The following is a 5082-nucleotide window of genomic DNA, read 5'->3' on the forward strand; positions in this document are numbered from 1 at the left end:
TTTCTTTCATTACATTTTCTTTTTTGTTAAAAAATTTATAATTTCACATTCTTCCCACCCCATCTTGTGCATAATATGTGATTAGGATTAAGAACATGATGCATTTGTCTTCAGCTGCATACTGATTCAGAGAACATAGACAAAATTTTCAGCTTTGCTTTACATTTATGTAGAACTGTTTAACTCCACTAATACTGAGAACAAAAGAATTATTTTTGGTGTCTCTAGGAAATAAGAGCACTGGCGCCTGTTATTTTCAGGAATCCTGCTGTTCAAAGAGAATAGTGTCAACATCGCCACATTTTATCAAGTAAATCTAAAATCTTTTTCCTCTGTGTGGTTATTCTTTAGTCTAACCACTTGACCAAAAGTGCAACAAATCAAGTGTGAGCCATCTCTGCTGGTTGTCTGATTCCAAAAAAAGGAGTCAAAGATGAATTGCTCCTTTCGTTAATTTCCACATTATGAATATAAAAACAATGTTGTTTGCTCCTATATTTTAATGTTTAATCCAGGTATCATTTCAGCATTTCAGCATGGGTTCTAATAAGGGTAATTATTCCCTGTATTTTCTTCTCAACTTCTGCCTCAATAAACATAGACCTACACTACATTTAAATGGAACTTTGACTATTTTCAGCAAGGAAATCAAAAAATATCCCTATGATATCACAGTACTAAATTTTCCCTTAAGCATACTGTAGATCCTAATTCAACACTGTGCAGTTGGTAACAATTGTCAATGTCAAACCTCAATAAGAATTATGCAAGAAAATATGCACAGCAACAGTGATTTAGCAAGAATAACAATGGCAAGTGGAATAATTCCATTGGTGAGAATAAAGTGAAATATTATTAGCTGCCTAATGTTACAATATAAATTTGAGAGGCTCAATGGAAATATGATTAGGATAATTTGGAAACTAGTTCATGTCAATCTTGAGAACAGAAATTAATTACAAGATTCTAAATTTGTGTATTGTACTGCATTATCTTAAAAATTTAATTGGAAAGATGGAAAACAATATGGAATCACTAAAGAAAACTGGGATATACTTGATTAGGGGGAAATTGGTGGTAGGCAATAACCATTTCAAATATTTGAATAATGTAATGGAGAAGATGAGAACCATGTAGTTACAACAAAGAATAGGGCCTGGAAAGATCGCTAAGCAGTATAAGCACCTGCTTGGCAAGCTCAAGGACCCAAGTGTAACCCTGCATGGCATGCTGGCCTCCAAACCACAGGCACTCCATGCCTGCCCTGAAACCAGGTGTGATGGCACATTCCTGCAATCCCAGCCTGCGGAGGCTGAGACAGGTGGATCCTTACAAGTCTCAACTACATAGTGATACCCTGTATCAAATAAATAAATAAATTACTAAATAAATAAATAGCAAAGAATAATCTCTAGAGCAAAACTTTTAAGCAGATAAAGAGTTATGGAAAGAGAACAGAGATCAATGAATTTATGGAAGATGGACAAAGTGATTTCAATCTTATTCCTTCACCTTTTAATAAAGTAAAAAGGAAAATTCTTCCAAGAGTTAGAAACATTTTGAAATCATCTACTTAGAGAGAAACACTGAATTAAAGAGATGTAGTGGAGTAATTGAGCAGGTGACTCAAAAATAAAGATGAGTCTATTAATTACGGTTCAATAAAAATTTATATTTGCATTTAACTGCTTTAATATAGCAGTAAATTAGATTGAAAAATGAAGTTAATTGGGTTAGAGCTTTGCCAATCTGGTATGCACACAAGAAAGAAATCAAAAGTTTTTTGAAGTTGTTTACAAAGAAGAGATCTATTGACTATGTTGTTAATGAAACTAAGATTTTGGGGAAGAAATGTAGATTTCCAAATAAAAAGTAGACACACAAAATCAAAATCATATAGGATTTTTTCAGGCAAATTCTAACACAAACTTCATTGTCTCTGTTTACTGATGTCACTCTAGATACTGTTATATTGCAGGACAAAAGGATTACAAAGATATGACTAAGGTTACTAAATTACTGACTCTAAAATAGAAAAAATTTCACAAAATTTCTAAGAAAATTTTTTTCCTTTTTTTCCTGGCTAGAGAAGTAAAAGCTCATGAAATTGTAAGCATGAGAAGGATTTGATGAACCATCATTTGCATGAGTAAAAATCCTCTGAGGAATGTGGGCACATTGTCAAACTGAGATTGGTTCCCCTCAAATGGTCTACAAATGGAGATCTAGCTTAACAGCCAGAAGAAATTAAGTTCTTCCAACAACCTGAACAAGCTTACAACAGAATTGTACTTTCGGTGCCATGACAACAGCCCAGTCTAATTGTCATACTGACTTCAGTTTTGTGAACTATTAAAGAACACACGCGAGTGCACCTGGATTGTTGATGTGCAAGCAAAGCAAATTGTGGAGTGTTGTTAAGTCACTAAGTTTGTGAAGTAATGAAAAATGAACAAAAAAGCAATGCATGTTATAATGAAAAATGAATACAAAGGCAATAGATTATAGCTCTTATTGGGATAGAAGAAATGGGAATTATATGGAGAACACAGTCTAAAATTAAATACTAGAAATTGAAATTTTAGAGAAAATGTGGCCTCTTGTGATTAAACAATCAAAATGTGATGAAATGAGAATTGTTGTGATAAGTTGAAGGAAAAGTCATTTAGAAGAGTATGGCAAAAGGAACCCTGGATGCCAAGAGAAAGAATAGAGAATGTGGTAACAGTGGTTGGGTGTCCTTGAATTTTGAAGCTCCTTCTGCCATAGCTATTACACAGGTTGCAACTTTCTTTCTAGCCCTTAATGCCCTTATAAAACCTTCCTTGTTTTCCTTTGGAAAACATTTTGAGGTTTTTGTCTCAAAGTTTGTTTTCAGAAAGAATGAACTATTGTCAACAGGTTGTCTTTGTCAGCTTCCCTGTTGCTGTACAAAATACCTCACATCCATAACTTAAAGTAGGAGATGATTTTGTGGATCAGTTTTAGAGATTTCAGACTATGGTGAAACTGTACTAAGACAGGAACACCATGGGAAAAGGGTGTGGGAGTGCAAATATGCCCACCTCATGTCTTTCAGAAGCAGTGTACATAGGAAGAGTGCCAGTGAGAGATGGACCTTTCTAGGCCACACTCCTTTGGTCCACCTCCAACTGGGCCCTTCACTTAACTGCACATTAAGTTATAAATACCAGTGAACGAACTAATTGACAGTACCTTCATGATATATCATTGCTTCAGGAGTCTCGACCTAGTCAAATTGAGAGTTAAGATTAACTGGCACAAAGAATTGCTTCCTTATTTGCACTGTCAAACACTTGGCAGTGAGGATTAAATGTTATCTGAAAATGAATATTCAGAGCTTAAATAGCTTTTATCATACAGTTGATTCTGTTTTCTAGTTCAAACTAGCATTTCTTATTTATAACCACATTAATAAAAATGCTAAATATCTAATAATATGTGCACATACATATTTCTTCCTATTTAAATTTACATTATTTTACTAGCTAAATAATTCATCTTGCTTCAGCTAAATTTCATCCTGTGAATGTTGTTGAAGCCCTTTGTAGCTTCTGTTATAAACTGAGATTAATTTGCTGTGATTGTTCTGTTTACTATCTCAAGTACTGTGTACTTAGTATTGTATAATTACCTGCATTACCATAATTTAGAGATATACTCTTCTAGCCTAACTCATTTGCTCAGCAGTTAGTAGAATCAAGCAGATTACATGTAATTTGATAAAAAAAAAATTGAGGATTTTGAATATGTGTTTTTCAAAGTCCACCAAGCATATATTTGTATAACTTTAAGAATATTGTCTGGTTGAACTTAGAAGTTAAAATAATAAAACACATAAAGTAAAACAAAGTATAAACTTGAGTTTAGCTATCTTATAATTACAAATTCCTTAGCCATTTTAGCAACATTTGAATGTAATGCCTAGAAATAGACTAATACAATAAAAGAAAGCAAATTCATTTTTTGTCATGTGGTGAACTTATAATCCTATCTATAATTCCCTGTAAGTTTAGTACCTTGATCTCAATATGATCATTGTCCGAAATGATGACAAGATATAAAATAGAATTTCCCACTGAGACAAAGAAATTCTATTGAATAATTTTGAAAGGTGACCTTTATTCTTACATTTATTGTAAGCGCATGTACCCATTGATTTAGTCTCCCTTTCTCTGTGAGCTCTATTTTGAAGGGGTCACATATCTGGGACCTTCAGCATTCAATATTGCCAGTTCAGAAGTTTAGGTAGATGAGAAGCTCAGGCCCTCCCAGAGTGTTGTGCATACAAAGGAGGTGTGATAGATATGTACACTATGTCTGTACAGACACAGTCTTTGTGCTTTTGTATAATCATTGGGTAGCATCAGTCCTATAAATACTTGAATTCTGATTTACTCAAGAAGTAACTATCTCCTAGTTGAATTCTTTTGTCCTTATGTCTTACAATTATGATTTTTTAAATGAAATTATATTTATATATCTATGATTTCTTTCCTTAAGAACACCAAATAGTGATAATGAAAATAGCATTAGAAATGATACAATATTTCACTAAACAAAGTAATAGGAATTCAACAATAGTTGCTGTATTGCATAATGTATTTTGTTTATTCTTTAAACTGTCTTACAATTATAATTTTTAAAGAAAACAATGTTTTAACAAAAAGTAAGATAACACTCCCACACATGTACACAAATATACTTTTCTAAACTAAATGTTTTACAATAAAATATTTTCTTCAAATCCCAACAAGTATAAACTTTCAAATATGTTATGCTGTACTATTTTAACGGCTGAATAATACAGTTTTTCTTTCTCTGTGTGTCAAACATAAACATTTGGCACTTACTATAAACTTCTTTCTTGAAGCTTACATTGTGTAAATGTAACAGTGGTATTATAGATACTCTTTCATATATATGATTATTATCATAAATTTTGTTGTATAATTTTAAATTAGTCTTACCCTGAATTCTAATTCCAAGGAAAATGTGTTTTACTATTTACTGTATTTTGAAAAAATATTTTATTTATTTATTTATTTATTTGGTACTGGA

This window comes from Octodon degus, unplaced genomic scaffold (genome assembly GCF_000260255.1).
Source record: "Octodon degus isolate 3935 unplaced genomic scaffold, OctDeg1.0 scaffold00145, whole genome shotgun sequence".
NCBI lineage: Eukaryota > Metazoa > Chordata > Mammalia > Rodentia > Octodontidae > Octodon > Octodon degus.